The sequence below is a fragment of the Cervus elaphus genome, chromosome 2, assembly GCF_910594005.1.
Source record: "Cervus elaphus chromosome 2, mCerEla1.1, whole genome shotgun sequence".
Classification (NCBI taxonomy): domain Eukaryota; kingdom Metazoa; phylum Chordata; class Mammalia; order Artiodactyla; family Cervidae; genus Cervus; species Cervus elaphus.
In genome coordinates, this window is record NC_057816.1 from 37852151 (window position 1) to 37870384 (window position 18234).

At 44.1% G+C, this 18234-nt stretch overlaps 1 protein-coding gene across 31 annotated transcripts in view; it reads right to left on the reverse strand.

Annotated features, from left to right (window-relative positions):
• DLG2 (discs large MAGUK scaffold protein 2) overlaps nt 1-18234 on the reverse strand; it is a 2231561-nt gene that overhangs the window by 398550 nt on the left and 1814777 nt on the right. The window lies entirely within an intron of this gene.

Sequence of the window (18234 nt, forward strand, 5' to 3'; positions counted from 1 at the left end):
TAAGCATTGAAATTTTAGGAATCAGTGAACTAACGTGGACTGGAATGGGTGAATTTAATTCAGATGACTGTTATATCTACCACTGTGGGCAAAAGTCCCTTAGAACAAATGGAGAAGCTATCATAGTCAACAAAAGAGTCCAAAATGCAGTACTCGGATGCAATCTCAAAAAAGACAGAATGATCTCTGTTCGTTTCCAAGGCAAACCACTCAATATCACAGTAATCCAAGTCTATGCTCCAAACACTAATGCTGAAGAAGCTGACGTTGAATGGTTCTGTGATGACCTACAAGACCTTCTAGAATTAACACTAAAAGAAGATGTCCTTTTCATCATAGGGGACTGGAATGCAAAAGTAGGAAGTTAAGAGATACCTGGAGTGACAGGCAAGTTTGGCCTTGGAGTACAAAATGAAGCAGGGCAAAGCCTAACAGAGTTTTGCCAAGAGAATGCACTGGTCATAGCAAACACCCTCTTCCAACAACATAAGAGAAGACTCTACACATGGACATCTCCAGATGGTCAATACCGAAATCAGATTGATTATATCCTTTGCATCTGAAGATGGAGAAGCTCTCTATAGTCAGCAAAACAAGACCAGGAGCTGACTGTGGCTCAGATCATGAACTCCTTATTGCCAAATTCAGACTTAAATTGAAGAAAGTAGGGAAAACCACTACACCATTCAGGTATGACCTAAATCAAATTCCTTATAATTATACAGTGGAAGTGACAAATAGATTCAAGGGATTAAATCTGATAGACAGAGTGCCTGAAGAACTATGGACAGAGGTTCATTACTTTGTACAGGAGGCAGTGATCAAAACCTTACCCAAGAAAAGAAATACAAAAAGGAAAAATGGCTGTCTGAGGCGGTCTTACAAATAGCTGGGAGAAGAAGAAAAGCAAAAGGCAAAGGAGAAAAGGAAAGATATTCCTATCTGAATGCAGTGTTCCAAAGAATAGCAAGGAGAGATAAGAAAGCCTTCCTCAGTGATCAATGCAAAGAAATAGAGGAAAACAATAGAATGGGAAAGACTAGAGATCTCTTCAAGAAAATTAGAGATACCAAGGGAACATTTCATGCAAAGATGGGCTCAATAAAGGACAGAAATGGTATGGACCTAACAGAAGCAGAAGGTGTTAAGAAGAGGTGGCAAGAATACACAGACGAATTGTACAAAGAAGATCTTCATGACCCAGATAACCACAATGGTGTGATCACTCACCTAGAGCCAGACATCGCGGAGTGTGAGTCAAGTGGGCCTTAGGAAGTATCACTATGAACAAAGCTAGTGGGGGTGATGAAATTCCAGCTGAGCTATTTGAAATCCTAAAAGATGATGCTGTGAAAGTGCTGAACTCAATATGTCAGCAAATTTGGAAAACTCAGCAGTGGCCACAGGATTGGAAGAGGTCAGTTTTCATTCCAATCCCACAGAAAGGCAGTGCCAAAGAAAGTTCAAATTATTGCAAAATTGTACTCATTTCACGCGCTAACAAGATTATGCTCAAAATACTTAAAGCTAGGCTTCAGCTATACGTGAACCAAGAACATCCGGATGTTCAAGCTGGATTTAGAACAGGGAGAGGAACCAGAGATCAAATTGTCAACATCCATTGGATCACAGAAAAAGCAAGAGAATTACAGGGAAACATCTACTTCTGCTTTATTGACTATGTTAAAGCCTTTGAATGTGTGGATCATGACAAACTGGAAAATTCTTAAAGAGATAGGAATACCAGACCACCTGACCTGCCTCTTGAGAAACCTATATGCAGGTCAGGAAGCAACAGTTAGAACTGCACATGGAACAACAGACTGGTTCCAAATCGGGAAAGGAGTACGTCAAGGCTGTATGTTGTCCCCCTGCTTATTTAACTTATATGCAGAGTACATCATGCGAAATGCCAGGCTGGATGAGGCACAAGCTGGAATCAGGATTGCCAGGAGAAATATCAATAACCTCAGATACGCAGATGACACCACCTTTATGGCAGAAAGCAAAGAGGAACTAAAAAGCCTCTTGATGAAAGTGAAAGAAGAGAGTGAAAAAGCTGGCTTAAAACTCAACATTCAAAAGACTAAGATCATGGTATCTGGTCCCATTTCATCATGGCAAATAGGGAAACAGTGGTAACAGTGAGAGACTTTATTTTTCTGGGCTCCAAAATCATTGCAGATGGTGACTGAAGCCATGAAATTAAAAGACTCTTGCTCCATGGAAGAAAAGCTATGACAAACCTAGACAGCATATTAAAAAGTGGAGACATTACTTTTTCGACAACGGTCTGTATAGTCAAAGCTATGTTTTTCGCGGTACTCAGGTATGGATGTGGGAGTTGGACCATAAAGAAGACTGAATGCTGAAGAATTGATCTTTCTGAGTAGTGGTGTTGGAGAAAACTCTTGAGAGTCCCTTGGACTGCAAGGAGATCAAACCAGACAATCCTAAAGGAAACCAATCCTGAATATTCATTGGAACACCTGATATTAAAGCTGAAACTCAATACTTTGGCCACCTGATGTGAAGAACTGACTCATCAGAAAAGACCCTGATGCTCAGGAAGATTGAAGGCAGGAGGAAAAGGGGCCAACAGAGGATGAGATGGTTGGATGGCATCACCAACTCAATGGATATGAGTGTGAGCAAGTTCTGAAAGTTGGTGATGGACAGGAAGCCTAGTGTGGTGTAGTTCATATGGTCCCAAAGAGTCAGACACGACTGAGCAACTGAACTTTATATTTTTATATTTATATATATATATATATATATATATATTTAATAGCGACAGACAGAGAGAGACAGAGAATCTGTGAGAGAGAGAGAGACAGAGAGAAAGAGAGAGAGATACACAGGCTTCCGTGGTGGCTCAAATGGTAAATAATCCTGCAATGCGGTAGACCTGGGTTCAATGCCTGACTGGGAAGATCCTCTGGAGAAGGGAATGGCAACCCACTCCAGTATTTTTGCCTGGAGAATTCCATGGACTGTGGAGCCTGACTAGCTACAGTACATGTGGTTGCAAAGAGTCAGATACATCTGGATGACTATGCACAGCACAGCACACGTATGTATATGTGTGTGTATATATAGTGTGTTAATGATATTGAATAAGCTGTATTTAAGGGATGTACCAGAAAATACCTGGAGAAGGGAAAGGCTGCCCACTCCAGTATCCTGGCCTGGAGAAGTCCACGGACTGTAGAGTCTGTGGGGTTGCAAAGAGTTAGACACGACTGAGCAACTTTCACTTCACTTCACCAGAAAATAGTACGTTTCTTTTGCTTTCCTACTATGCCCATACAGTTTATGGAATTCATTCATTTGACAGGTATCACCAGCCACACTCTGTATCAGACAATAGGGATGCTTCTTAAGTGGGGTCTGGGGCAGTCCATGGCTCATCCGTTCTAGGTGATGGAAGGCCTGGGTTCACTCTAAGTGCCTTTGCAGAGAAAATTCAGTACATGCACAGGCCTGTGGAGGGAGCCCCACACCCATCAGTCTGGCCGTTCCTTTTGTTACAACAGGGGAACACCTCTGCATGGATTGTCAGTAGAGAAGAGCTGTCCTGAGCCCTCTTGGGTAACCCACACTGGGGGTCCTAGGAGACCCCATCCCCCACAGTCTGGCAGATGTGACACTCTGGTCCTTCATCCTGTGGGGGATGCCATGTTGTATGTGCTAAGTTGCTAAATATTTTGCATGTGACTGGAGGGAAAGTAAAAGCCAGGGTGTCCAGGGTGAAATTGAAAGTAGGGAAGAGGCCAGTGAGGCAGGCAGGGGCCAGACCCTGTGAAACCTTGTAGGCCACGACAAGAATTTTGGATTTTATCCTAAGAACAACAGAAAGCCATTGAAAGGTTAAGAAAAGGGGAAAAACGACACGATCAGAAATGCTTTTTGAAAGGCTCACTCTTCTTAAAGTCTGGAATTTGTATGTGATGAGGGATGTATGTGCGTCCAGACAGTGGTAGGAGAAAAGGATTCCTAGGGCAGAGCTGGGCCCTGCTGAATCCCTAGGCTCTGGTGGGTGGGCTGGGGGTCAGCCTGGATGGGGGGCTCTGATGCCGAGGTGGAGGGAAAGTCTGTTTGCTGGCCACACTGCTTTTTATTTGGGGGGGCTGGTGTGGGGTCCCTGAGCAAGAGGGCTTCCCGGGTGGATCAGCGGTAAAGAATTCGTCTGCCAATGCAGGAGACACAGAAGTCGCGAGTTCAATCCCTGGATTGGGAAGATCACCTGGAGGAGGAAATGGCAACCCACTCCACTCTTCTTGCCTAGGAAATCCCATGGATGGAGGAGCCTGGTAGGCTGCTGTCCATGGGGTCGCTAAGAATCAGACACGACTGAGTGACTTCACTTTCACTTTTCACTTTCATGCATTGGAGAAGGAAATGGCAACCCACTCCAGTGTTCTTGCCTGGAGAATCTCGGGGATGGGGGAGCCTGGTGGGCTGCCGTCTCTGGGGTCGCACAGAGTCGGACACGACTGAAGCGACTTAGCAGCAGCAGCACTCGGCGTGTGTGTGTGTTCAGTCGTGTCCGACTCTTTTATGACCCCATGGACTGTAGTCCGCCAGCCTGCTCTGTCCATGGGATTTTCAGGCAAGAATACTAGAGAGGGTTGCCATTTCCTTCTCCAGGGGACCGTCTTGGCCCAGGGATCAAACCCCCTATGTCTTGTATCTTCTGCTTTGGCAGGCGGATTCTTTACCACTGAGCCACCAGGGAAGCTCATCATTTTCACCACTGTACCTCTAATCCATGAAACTGTCTTGTTTAGGGTAAGACAATATATTTTTCATATTTTTCTACAAATTTTTTTTTTTATTATTTTCTCCATCATTTCCTCTCTTTTTTCTTTCCCAACCAAAATAAGTATAGTAATACTGGAAGGCATGCTCCATTGGATTTGATCCTCATCTTTCTTAAAGACCAAAATATGGATTCAATACAAAAGAACTGATGATTAATTCTTCATTTATTAGAAGGTATCTGTAGCTGTTTCCTAGAGCAACACAGCAGACTTCTCAAGACAAGGTACATTGGTTTGTAAATCCCTTAATCTCAGGAAGACATTTTTAATTACTGTGGGACACAATGTGATGGAAACAGAAAATCACCATTAGAAACATTATTCACGGTCCACAGACATTGGCAGAGTCCATATCCTGTCCTTGCTTGAATCACTTGTCGGCATGCTCAGATGAGCAGAGCCAGGAGGGCACTGCCAGCTGCCCAAATGCTGGCCCAGGCCCTTCCCAAAGGAGGCCTCTTTCCAGGAATCATTTGTCCTGTTTAAGAAACTATTATGAATCTCAAGATCTTAGATCCAAACAATTCCTCTTACAGAATTCAGTGAGCCACATGGTCCCTAACGGACACTTATCATTTAGCTGGTGTGCCAAATATCTGTCTTCTTTGGGGGCAACCCAAGACTGGAAGGAGGCACCGTCTTGTCCCCCCTAGAAAGGTGGGGGGCACAGCTCGAGTAGGGTGCCCAGGCAGATATGCCTGCCGGGAACTCGGAACCACCACACTGAGGTGTAAGACACATGGAGAGAGAGACAGATGTTTTCACGCTCCCCCAGGAGTGTGGCTGGGCTGTCAGTGACCTGTGATAATGACCTCAAGAACAGCACCCTTAACAGACTGACCTTCAGCAGAACTTCCTTCCTGGCTTCTGAGCTTGGTTCCCCAGCCTTTCTGGGGTTCAGTGAGCTATCTGTTCTTTCCCTAATAAGTTCTTTTTCCATTTAAGTCACTCAGATGTCTGTTGTCTGGAGCTCTGGCTGGTAAATCCAGTATGGTGCTCCCGGCAGGCACATTCCTAGAGTAGTTAGCATCACAGGCAAGGAAGCGGGTTGTGACAGGAGACCCACACCTGGTATGTAACTGGTCTCAAGCTGGAAACCATGGAACTCTTCAGTTTCCTCCTGTATAAACTGCTAAAGTGCCCACCCTCCCACCTATCCTGAAGGGGTGCTATGAGAATCAGATGTGATAATGTCCACAGGAAGGAACTTGGTATATAAAAATGGCGATGCCAGTATAAAGGATGTGAGGCTCAGCTGGCAAAGCAGCTAGAGCAGAGGTCCCCGAACTTTTTGGCACCAGGGACCAGACAATTATTCCATGGACGGGGGAAGGGTGGTTTGGGGATGATTAGAGCGTATTACATCTATTGTGCTCTTTTTTCTATTATTATTATTACGTTGTGACAATGGAGTAATGCAAGCAATGGGATGGGGAGTGGCTCTAAATAACAGATCGTTGCTCACGTCCCAGCTGCTCAGTCCTGCTATACATCCTGGTTCCTAACAGGCCAGGGACCAATACCTATCTGTGGTCCAGGGGTTGGAGGCAAAAAGAAATTGGAGCTAAAAGTCAGTCTACTTTCAGTTGAGGATCACCCTTCTTCTCAACCTGAGAGTCTCCCCAAGGGTTCCCCTTTATCAGGGGTCAGCTGTGATAGGGCATTTTCAATATGTAAGTGAAGCAGGCTCAGGATCAAGCCTTTGAGGCTTGTATCACCTAAGCAAGGCTCTTTATCACTTAATAGCTTTTTGGAAGAAGAGTATATTTTACAAAGAGATTTTTAAACAAACATTATGATAGTATTTGGGCTTCCCAGGTGGTACAGTGGTAAAGAATCTGCCTGCAATGCAGGAGACCCAGATAGACCTGGGTTCTATCCTTGGGTCAGAAAGATCCCCTGGAGAAGCGAAGGGCTATGCACTCCAGTATTCTTGTCTGGAACATTCCACAGACAGAGGAGCTTGGCTGGCTATAGTCCATAGGGTCACAAAGAGTCAGACATGACTGAGCAACTGAGCATGCACCCATGATAGCATTTAGTATGTAAGCTATAGTCCATAGGGTCACAAAGAGTCAGACATGACTGAGCAACTGAGCATGCACCCATGATAGCATTTAGTATGTAATAGAATGTTCATTTAATATTTGTCAGATCTATGGGAGTTCATATTAGTCAAGTAGGAAAGAATCTGTCTAAAAGAATTAAGATATTTTGAGTCTTCAGGACAGAAGGGGTTCTTGGGGCCAAGGGTTCAGATGAACACAACTGAGAAGAGCCCTCGGAGTCTCAGCACCTTTAGACAAGTGGGCAAGGATGAGTCTTTCATTCATTCAGTAACTTTCCCCAGGAGCCACATTCTGTGTTAATCAGTGGAATGAAGACTTGCTAACACACAGTCCCTGCCCTCAGGGGACGCTTCAGAGGCTCTAGATGTTGCTTTCAGTCTCCTCAACTTTACTATCTATGTGTACAGTGGCTTCCTGGGTAGCTCATATTTCTCCTTGTAAATAGCTTATTATTTCAGGCATTTAGGTTTTTCTAACTGGACTTAGAGTGCAGACAGCCTCAGACATAAGCAAATTGCCAAGTTTTCTTTCTGAAGGCTTGTTGCTGTTGTTCATTGCTAAGTTGTGTCTGACTCTTTGCTACCCCACGGACAGCAGCACACCAGGCTTCCCTGTCCTTCGGTATCTCCCAGAGCTTGCCCAAACTTATGTCCATTCCGAAGGCTGGCCTTGCAGAAAAGAGGATAGTGTGGAAATCAGACGAAACCGTCATTCAAATGCCATTGTCATTGCTTATTATCTGTGTGATTTGGGGCAAATTATTGCATATCTGTGAGCCTTCATCCCAACAAGGTTTTGTTAGGGATCGGTGAAATCATCATGTGATTTCAGCACAATACTTGGCGCTAAGCACATAGTCAAAAATATTAAGCATTTTATTCCTAATTCTCCACACTTCCTGCTTCCCAGAGTTCTCTTTGTTGGGGAACTTTTCCTCCAGAAGCCTTCCCACACCCCAGGCTGGGCTAATGACAGCCTCTCCTTTGTGCCCATGTGGTCCCCAGAATTTATCCTTTATACTTTTCATGTTTTTTTTTTTTTTTCCTTCGGCAAATAATCTGTTTATGTGTTGGTCTTCCCTCCAGAGGCTATACATACATTTGCTAAGGGCACACATGTTTTTTTGTCTAGTAGTTTCTGATGCTTAGTGGATGCTTAGGAAATGTCTATGGATTGGTTTTTGGCAAATAGGTTAATAAACTATGTATGTATGTAAGATGTATATAAGAACTTCCCTTATCTAACGCTCCATGGGGCTCTGATTTCCCCTGCTGTTTGAGGGAGATATTTCTAGATGGATGGGGCTTCCCTTGTGACTCAGCTGGTAAAGAATCCGCCTGCAATGTGGGAGACCTGGGTTCAATCCCTGGGCTGGGAAGATCTCCTGGAGAAGGGAAAGGCTACCTACTCCAGTATCCTGGCCTGGAGAATTCCACGGACGGTATAGCCCATGGGGTCTCAAAGAGTCAGACAACTGAGTGACTTTCACTTTTCACTTTTTGGATGGATGGGAGTAATTCCTCCACCTTAGGGTTTTGGTTTGCACCCCACTCCACCCCGTGAGCTCTGCAAGTAATGTCTGAATGTGAAAATGTTGCTTCTCCAAAATAAAACACCTGCATGAATTTCTCCAGAGATTAGTTTAAGGCTGAATTTCTAAAAATATGTCCAGTTACATAGTAACTTATGTTCCCGCGGGGTGGGGGGTGGGGATTCTTAAGTAAGGTTAGAAAATGCTATAATAGCATTTCTTTATTTGCTGTAGAACTTCTCAGAGCCTTTACTTGATTGTGAACCATTTTTCATGGAGTGTTTCACAAATCTGGTATTAGGTGGAACACACATGTAGAAATATCACTTTGATAAAAGCTGGAATTGGTATTACTGAACTGAATATCCAACTTCTGAAGGCTGCTTAAAGTTGAGTCCTTGAATGGTTGTCCTGTGGGTTATCTATTAGAAGTCTGGTTTTACATGTTTCCCCATGTACTATTTTTGCTGCATGTCTGCAAGTAGTGATACATACATACACACACACACACACACACACACATATATATATATATATATATATAGAGAGAGAGAGGCCTTTCTGGTGTCTTAGATGGTGAAGAATCTGCCTGTAAGGCAGGAGACCCAGGTTCGATTCCTGGGTTGGGAAGATCCCCTGGAGAAGGGAATGGCTCCCACTCCAGTATTCTTGCCTGGAAAATTCCATGGACAGAGGATTCTGGCAGGCTACAGTCCACGGGATCGCAAAGAGTCAGACACAAGTGAGCTACTAACACCATTGTCACTATATATATATATGTATGTATGTATATATGTATGTATGTATGTATGTATATAGTGTGTTAATATTGAATAAGCAGTATTTAAGGGATGTACCAGAAAATAGCATGTTACTTTTGCTTTCCTACTATGCCCATACAGTTTATGGAATTCATTCATTTGACAGGTATCACCAGCCACACTCTGTATCAAACAATAGGGATGCTTCTTAAGTGGAGTCTGGGGCAGTCCATGGCTCATCCGTTCTAGGTGATGGAAGGCCTGGGTTCACTCTAAGTGCCTTTGCAGAGAAAATTCAGTACATGCACAGGCCTGTGGAGGGAGCCCCACACCCATCAGTCTGGCCGTTCCTTTTGTTACAACAGGGGAACACCTCTGCATGGATTGTCAGTAGAGAAGAGCTGTCCTGAGCCCTCTTGGGTAACCCACACTGGGGGTCCTAGGAGACCCCATCTCCCACAGTCTGGCAGACGTGACACTCTGGTCCTTCATCCTGTGGGGGATGCCATGTTGTATGTGCTAAGTTGCTAAATATTTTGCATGTGACTGGAGGGAAAGTAAAAGCCAGGGTGTCCAGGGTGAAATTGAAAGTAGGGAAGAGGCCAGTGAGGCAGGCAGGGGCCAGACCCTGTGAAACCTTGTAGGCCACGACAAGAATTTTGGATTTTATCTTAAGAACAACAGAAAGCCATTGAAAGGTTAAGAAAAGGGGAAAAACGACATGATCAGAAATGCTTTTTGAAAGGCTCACTCTTCTTAAAGTCTGGAATTTGTATGTGATGAGGGATGTATGTGCGTCCAGACAGTGGTAGGAGAAAAGGATTCCTAGGGCAGAGCTGGGCCCTGCTGAATCCCTAGGCTCTGGTGGGTGGGCTGGGGGTCAGCCTGGATGGGGGGCTCTGATGCCGGGGCAGAGGGAAAGTCTGTTTGCTGGCCACACTGCTTTTTATTTGAGGGGGTCCCTGAGCAAGAAGTTAGAGGATGAGATGGTTAGATAGCATCATGGCCTCAGTGGACGTGAATCTCAGCAAACTCTGGGAGATGGTGGTGGACAGAGGAGCCTGGCGTGCTGCAGTCCATGGGGTCAAAGAGTCAGACATGACTTAGCAACTGAACAACAACTGAGCAAGAAAAGTGTGGGTTCTGAGTTGGGCAGGCAGGCAAGTCCACTAAGGTGGGGAGATGCCTGAGAGGGCTCCAAAATTGAGGCAAAAGCCAGAGCCTGAAGAGTCAGTGAATCTAGACAGAGCAGAGGTCAGCGAAGACAGCAATGCCTGCGACAGGCATAGAGATTTGGAGAGGCAGCCTCCATGTGGTTTCTGGGCCAGAAACCTGAATTTGACTGGTCAGGGTTAAGGAAAGAAGTCTTCATCTTTTCCGGAAACCTTATCTTGTTGCACTTCTTTTGTCGGGAGGTGGAACGGGCGGAGCTCAACCAGGAAACAAAACCAGCAAACCCAATGGAGGCCAGGCTGACCAGAGCTGGGACTGAGGCTTGTCTCCGAGGGAAGGGCGGGGCTTTTATCGGGGGTCTGGGCGACTCCTAGTGTTGAAGATGAGAGGAAGGAAACTAAATGTTGCAAAATTTCTAGTTTAAGCTGTGGTGCTTTTGGAAAACAAGGTGAGAGCTGCTCAGAGTCGAGAGCTGGCTCCTGTCCCCACCTCTGCGCGGACCTCAGAACCTCCATGGAAGGCAGGCGCACTGAGGAACAGTCCCGTAAACGGAAGCCCTCAGGCAGTGAATATGGTGAAAAACGTGGATCCTCCGCGGGGCTGGGACAGAGCTGGAGGGGAAGGCCACAGCCCATAGGGCAGGGTCACCGAACCAGAGTGCGCTGGGAAGCTTCTCAGGGGACCACTTCAGGGAACCACACAAGTAATTTGAGACTTTTAGTTTTTTTATTATTATTATTTTTTGTGTGTGTGAGAGGCAGGAGGAGGGCTGGATTTCAGGTGTAATACTGGAAGGGACTGAGTTGTTATTTGAGGTAATAATAAAAAAGTGACATTATCAGTACCCTGGCATGGTGAAGAGTGTATATCGTGCTTGAATTCCACTTGAGTCCCTTGACAATAAGGATTTAGCAAATAAAGCCCTTCTCTTCTGCAGGGCTCTAAACATGAAGACAGGAAGGAAACCTAAGCATTAGCGAAATGCCCAGGTGAGCTGCGACTCTTTTTTCACTCTTCCTAAATCCACCAGGCAATTTCACTTTGAAAATTCACAACAACCTATTCTACTTTCAGGACAACAGCTGCCACATTCACTTCTATTCCCAATCACGGATCTTGGAACAGTGAGTTAAACACTTCACGTCCATCAAGAGTGAGCTTTGGAGTTGGTGGGGTCAGCTAGGTTGATCGCCTTTAGACTCCTGAGGATTGAACAAACTAAAATTGCTTGGTGAGATAGGAAAGAGCCTCTTTATAGGAGTATTGCTTCTGTGTGCTCTGCTCCACATATATGTTTTTTTTTTCATAACAAAGCACTGAAACAAATAATAACAGAGGCATTTCTGTCTTTCCCTCTGCAGAAAGAATGCCTGAGGAGGCTACTGCACTAGTTAACATGATTGCATGCTGAATGCCCTAAATTTTCCACCACAAAAAACCTCAAGAAGATGTTCAATTATTGGATAAGACTTTCTATAAAAAATCCTGGAGAGAGAGAAAACATAAAGGAGAAATTAGAGAGAAAAGATCACTCACAATATGTGTATGGAATGCAGCCTGAGGTGATGATTTCTTTCAGCATCTTAACTACTTTAGTTCTGTAGTTCTGGCGGGGAGGAGGAGTGCAGGATAAATTCCTGCAGTGGAGCTTGGGAATCCTCCGTCTTCATGTTGCAAAGTGTTTAGACAATGTATGGACACTAGATGGCGCCCAAAATCTTAAAACATAGTCAACAGCGAGTTATTTTTTCTTCATAGGCACCTGCTGGTGCTAATGGTTAAGAATCCGCCTGCCAATGCAGGAGTGTGAGAGACCTGGGTTGGATCCCTGAGTGGGGAAGATCCCCCTAGAGGAGGGCATGGCAACCCACTCCAGTATCCTTGCCTGGAGAATCCCATGGACAGAGGAGCCTGGCAGGCTCCATGGGATCGCAAAGAGTTAGACACGACTGAAGTGACTTAGCATGCACATATGACTACCTTGTCAGAAAATAGTCGATTATTGAAACTATAAACATATCTGCTCGAACATTCCCCATTACTGATATCCTGTGAGGTGCTCCTTAAGTAATGGTTTGGTGGTCAAATACGTTTGGGAAAAGCAACATATTTTATTTGTCTCTAAGGAGGTTCCCAATATGCACTGGTAAACAGTTTCTGAAAAGGTCTTCAATGAAGGAAACTGGTCATTAGGGAACCCTTTCTCTCAGGAGAAACCTAATACAATCCCACTCTTTCAGAGTCCCGTGAGCTCACGTTGAGAAATGCTCATCCATTCTAAGACCTGCCCCAAAGAAGGAATTGCTCAAACTATTGAAAAGAGGCTTTCTCACAAAAAATATTACACATATTCTTGGGCTTCTGTGGTGGCTCAGAGAGTGAAGAATCTGTCATCAACGAGGGAGAACTGGTTTCGATCCCTGGGTCGGGAATCCCCTGGAGAAAGGCATGGCAACCCACTCCAGTATTCTTGCCTGGAGAATCCCATGGACAGAGAACCATGGGGTTGCAAAAAGTCGGACACGACTGAGTGACTGAACTGAACTGAGAAGTTCCCTGGGTTGGGAAGATCCCCCAGAGGAAGGCATGGCTACCCACTCCAGTATTCTTGCGTGGAGAATCCCCATGGACAGAGGAGCCTGGCAGGCTACAGTCCATGGAGTCACAAAGAGTCAGACATGGCTGAGCGACTTTCACTATACTATATGACACATATTCTTAAGGTACAGTGGTTGGTAGTAAAAGTGTTAAGTACTTACAATGTTCAGTGCTTACATGCTCTGTTCTAAGTGTTTTCTCTCTTCTCTTTCCTCAGTATGCCACCTCTGTCTGTGTGTGTGTGCTCAGACACATTAGAGACACTGATACACAGTTGGCCTTGGATTTGCAGCTGGTTGAATTATTGTTGTTTAGTTGCTCAGTCGTGTCCGATTCTTTGTGACCCCGTGGTTCTCTGTCCATGGGATTTCCCAGGCAAGAATACTGGAGCTGGTTGCCATTTCCTTCTCCAGGGGATCTTCCTGACCCAGGGATCAAACCCATGCCTCCTGCATTGGCAGGTGAATTCTTTACCGCTGAACCACAAAGGAAGCCCAGTTGGTTGAATGCATGGATGCAAAACCCGCTGATGCCGAGGGCCAACTGTCTTCAATGTACCATGCCATTTTATACAAGGGACTTGGGTTTAGCAGATTTTGCTGCTGACAGGTTGTCCTGGAACAAATCCTCCGTGGATACGGAAGACGGCTGTATCTGCTCTGGGCAGTGAGCATTTTGAGATCTATTGTTCTCACTCATCTTTGAGATTTCAATTCCTGGTATGGAACCTGACACATAGTAAGCCATTAATAAAACAAATTGTCTTAGAAGATTCTACAGTCTGTGTGGGGGAATAATTCAGGAAAATAGGAATGGATATTACATCCCTGATTAGCAAGGTAGTTGTCTATTATATAAGGTCCTTATCGATGAAGATCAATTGAGAGCAGAGATCTGCCCTTCGGCTCTCTTCCCTGGGGATGCTATTTCTCCTCTCTGAACTTACTGTGTTATTTTTAGCATGACTTATTTGCAAATAAATCTTACATGACTTAGAAATCTATGCACTGAATTTTTATTTAGGGTTTTTGTTCTTTTGCTTTCCAGGAAGGTATAACTTGTTTTTACATGTCCGGTGGAAGCTGTAGATGCAAAATATTATCCTCCATATTCCATTGCTAATAATTCTGTCACTTTTCTTTCCATATTGTAATAATGTGTGAGTTTCTCAAGCCTGTTTATTTCTTCCTTGTAGTGTTAAACAATGAAATTCCAATACTGAGCCTTTATACTAGCCAATTTATAGCCACAGTTTATATAAATTTTCACAAGCTGAAAAGAATTCCTTTTCCTTTCCAACTGTAAAAAATGAATGGTATTTTCATTGTTGAACTATCTTTGCAAATGTTTTACATGAAAAAGAATATGATATTTGAACTTCAGACATTGCTGTTATGTACTATGAATTGCAATCTCTAAGAAGACCATAATTCTGATTTGTTGCCATGCTTACTCTGTGGTCCTGGCAATAATATTTAAATGGATTCATCTACTCCTGGAAGCAGAAATACTTGGGAGTTTTCTTTGTTGAGCCATAACAAGGTTATCATCTCGTTCCCTTCCCCACCACGTGCCTAGAGATTAAATAAAACCCATAGCTTAGGCGATTTCTTATTTAAACAGAGTTAAAAAGTCAATAATATCATCTCTGTGCCTCAGTTTATTCATATTTCAAATGAACATCATAAGGCATAGGGTAGTTATAAGATTATGTTAGCTACACCTGTGACTGACTCAAAAGCTCCATGTAAATATTAGTTCCGTATAGTTTTGTGTGGGCTTCCCTGCTAGCTCAGCTGGTAAAGAATCCGCCTGCAATGCAGAAGACCCCAGTTTGATTCCTGGGTTGGAAGATCCCCTGGAGAAGGGATAGGCTACCTGCTCCAGTATTCTTGGGCTTCCCTAGTGGCTCAGCTGGTAGAGAATCTGCCTGCAATGCCTGGGTTCGATCCCTGGGTTGGGAAGATCCTCTGGAGAAGGGAACAGCTACCCATTTCAGTATTCTGGCCTGGAGAATCCCATGGACTGTATAGTCCATGGGGCCCCAAAGAGTCGGACACGACTGAGGGACTTTCACTCACTCACAATGGTTCTGTGCGCTTCTGAATGTGCTGTTCACACCAAGCAGTGTGTACAAAGAAGGTTGTATACACTGAGATCATCCTCAAGGTTTCGAAGAGAGACTGTGCCGTGAGCAGAAAGAACACTGGTTTGGGGTCAAGGGAGCTGCTTTTGAGTCCCACATCAGAGTCAGGAGCTGTGGGGCTATAGACGAATCATTTAGCCATTCTGAATCCTCTTTCCCTAATGTGGAAATGGAGAGAAATAATAACGTTGACCCCTAGAATCAATGCATGTTAAAGTGCTTTGTGTCTGGGAAAGTGCTTTGACAATGGGAACGCTGATTGTACCGAAATGACAGCATGGTCCCCCAGTCTACAGATTTTCAGCCAGGATGAGGAAAATATGTAAGTATATCCTAGAAAGAATTTTAGAGTCCGTCTCCCACACTCTAGTGACTTTTCAAGGCATCACTATTTTCATTGAATACTTTTTCATCAATAAACAATTTTTGAGAGATGGCTATGTACCAGGCACTGTGCTAAACGTTGAGGATACAAAATCATAAAAAAATACAGAGTTTGCTTTCAGAGAGCTTTTGGTAACTTAGTAGAGAAAGATAAACATGTAAATAAACATGGACAATGAGATGTTTAAGAGCTTATTAGAATTTTAAAGTTATATCTTGTCTAAATTAAAAAAAAAGTTTTTAATTGGAGGATAATTACTATATGATGTTGTGTTAGTTTATGCCGTACATCAACATGAATCAACCATAGGTATACATATGTCCCATCTCTCTTGAGCCTCCCCCGCACCCCATCCTGCCCCTCTGGGTTGTCACAGAACACTTGGTTGAGCTCCCTGCGTCATATAGCAAATTCCCACTGGCTGTCTATTTTACATATGGTGATACATAGGTTTCAGTGCTACTCGCCTAATTTGTCCCACCTTCTGCTTCCCCTGCTGTGTCCACACGTCTGTTCTCTATCTCTGTGTCTCTGTTCCTGCCTTGCAAATAGGTTCATCAGTACCAGTTTTCTATATTCCCTATATATGCATTAGTACATATTTGTCTTTCTCTTTTTGACTTCACTCTGTATAACAGGCTTTAGGTTCATCCACCTCCCCAGGACTGACTCAAATTCATTCTTTTTAATGCCTGAGTAATATTCCACTGGGCTTCCTGCTTCCCTCGTAGCTGTCAGTAAAGAATCTGCCTGTAATGCAAGAGACCCAGATTTGATTCCTCGGTCAGTAAGATCCCCTGGAGAAGGAAATGGCTACCCACTCCAGTATACTTGCCTGGGAAATCCCATGGACAGAGGAGTCTGGTGGGCTGCAGTCCATCAAGTTGCAAGAGTTGGGACAAGAGCTGGACATGACTTAGTGACTAAACCACCACCAATATTCCATTGTATATAGGTACCACAGCTTCTATCTGTCAGTGGACATCTGGGTTGCTTCCAGGTCTGGCTACTGTAAATAGTGCTGCAATGAACACTGGAGTACATGTCTTTTAAAACTGGTTTTCTCAGGGTATATGCACAGTAGTGGGTTGCCGAGTCATATGATAGATTTAGTCCTAGTTTTTAAGGAATCTCTACACTGTTAACAATGGCTCCATCAATTTACATTGCTACCAACAGCACAAGAGGGTTCCCTTTTCTCTGCATCTGCTCCAGCATTTATTATTTGTAGAGTTTTTGATGATGGCCCTTCTGACCAGTGTGAAGTGACATCTCATTGTAGTTTTGATTAACATTTCTCTAGTAATAAGTGATGCTGAACATCTTTTCATGTGTTTATCAGCTATCCATATGTCTTCTTTGGAGAAATGTTAAGTTATATCTTATATGTGATTTAAGTATAGAAGAAATAGGTGGGGGAGTAGTTAAAGGGGCGATGATAGGCGATAGAACAAGAGCCTGGCACGGGACCTTACCCTAATTCTTCCATACTCAATCCTTCTAGACATCTGATAGTTGATGAGTGAGCAGGAACCTCTGTGCGTGGGAGAACCACAGACATACAAAAGGGAGGGTCAAGCATGCAGACACTGGACACTGCTCAGGTCAATCGACTGCATCCTACAGGTAAATCATGCGTGCAGGGGGTGGGAGCTGCAGTGATGGTTAGCAAATATAAGGTCACCTGGAAAATTCTAGTTATATATCATAGCTATAAAGCAAAGATGAATTTTCTAAAGGGCACAGTGAAACCCACAAACTAAATGCTTTATTTAGTTACGAATCATAACCATAGCCACAAAACTGGGCTCCTTATGTAACTGTCTGTTATTATTTGCATGATTGCCAAAACCGCAGCATGGACATGAACACTCCTAGTGGATTTAACTACTTATCATAGAATTTATCCCAAGGAGGTAGCTTGATGTAATAGAAAGAAGCATCAATAGGTATTCAAAGAGAAGAAAGGGCTTGGAGAAGAGAGGAGCGGGGAAAGCAAGATGGAAGGAAGGAAGGAAGGCAGGTAAGAGGAGGTAGGTGATGGATATTAAGACTGAATACTTAAATCCAAACTCTGACTCTCTAGTTAGGTGCACTTTTTTTTTTGCCATGCTACATGGCTTGCAGGATTTTATTTCTCTGACCAGAGACTGAACTCATGCCCACTGCAGTGGAAGCACAGAATCTTAACCACTGGACCACCAGGGAAATCCCCGGTTAGGTGAACTTTGACAAGTTATTGAACCTCTCTGAACCGTATTCTTTTCATCTGGACATGGTGATTTACCTTTCACAGTGATTGTGAGAATTAAAAATTACTTCTATAAAGTAGTTATTTTTCTAACATGGCTGGTACATAAGTCCTTACTAGCTCATCAACAGTAATTTTTGTATTTAGGTAAATGGTGATGCTGCTACCATGTAGCAACATCACCAACTTGTATGTAGCACTATTTTACACACTATGCATTTTTTAAAAACTATTTGTATTTTTGGCTATGCTGAGTCTTTTCTCTAGTTGCGGCGAGTGGGGGCCACTCCCTAGCTGTGGTGTGTGGGCGTCTCATTGCGGTGGCTTCTCTTGTTGTGGAGCGTGGCCAGGGCACGCGGACTTCAGCAGTTGTGTCTCCTGGGCTCGAGAGCACAGGCTGAATAGGTGTGGCACATGGGCCTCATTGCTTTGTGACATGTGGGATCTTCCCAGAACAGGGATCGAACCCATGTCTCCTGCACTGGCAGGCGGATTCT